This window comes from Suricata suricatta, chromosome 17 (assembly GCF_006229205.1).
Source record: "Suricata suricatta isolate VVHF042 chromosome 17, meerkat_22Aug2017_6uvM2_HiC, whole genome shotgun sequence".
NCBI classification, from domain to species: Eukaryota; Metazoa; Chordata; class Mammalia; order Carnivora; family Herpestidae; genus Suricata; species Suricata suricatta.
Window position 1 is genome coordinate 10,080,926 of NC_043716.1, and position 288 is coordinate 10,081,213.

A 288-nucleotide genomic window follows, 5' to 3' on the forward strand; every position below is an offset into this window, starting at 1 on the left:
GCCTACAAACCCTGGCAAACTCCTACCCGAACCCACGCTCTCGGCAACCTTCCCTGAGATACCCCGCCACTAGTCCCCCCACACCCCATGCTCCACACTCGTCTCACGCACCCCGAGCCCTCCATCGGACCCGAAATTCCGCTTTTTCCTTTGCAATATGCACTTGGAAACATTGTTCCAACAGGGGCTTCTCAGGAGATGGAGCCCAGAGGGCTCGTGGGGCTACTGGGACGCTGGTTACTTTCTGTTTCTTGAACTTGGTGTTGGGGTCACAAGCATATTCGCTTT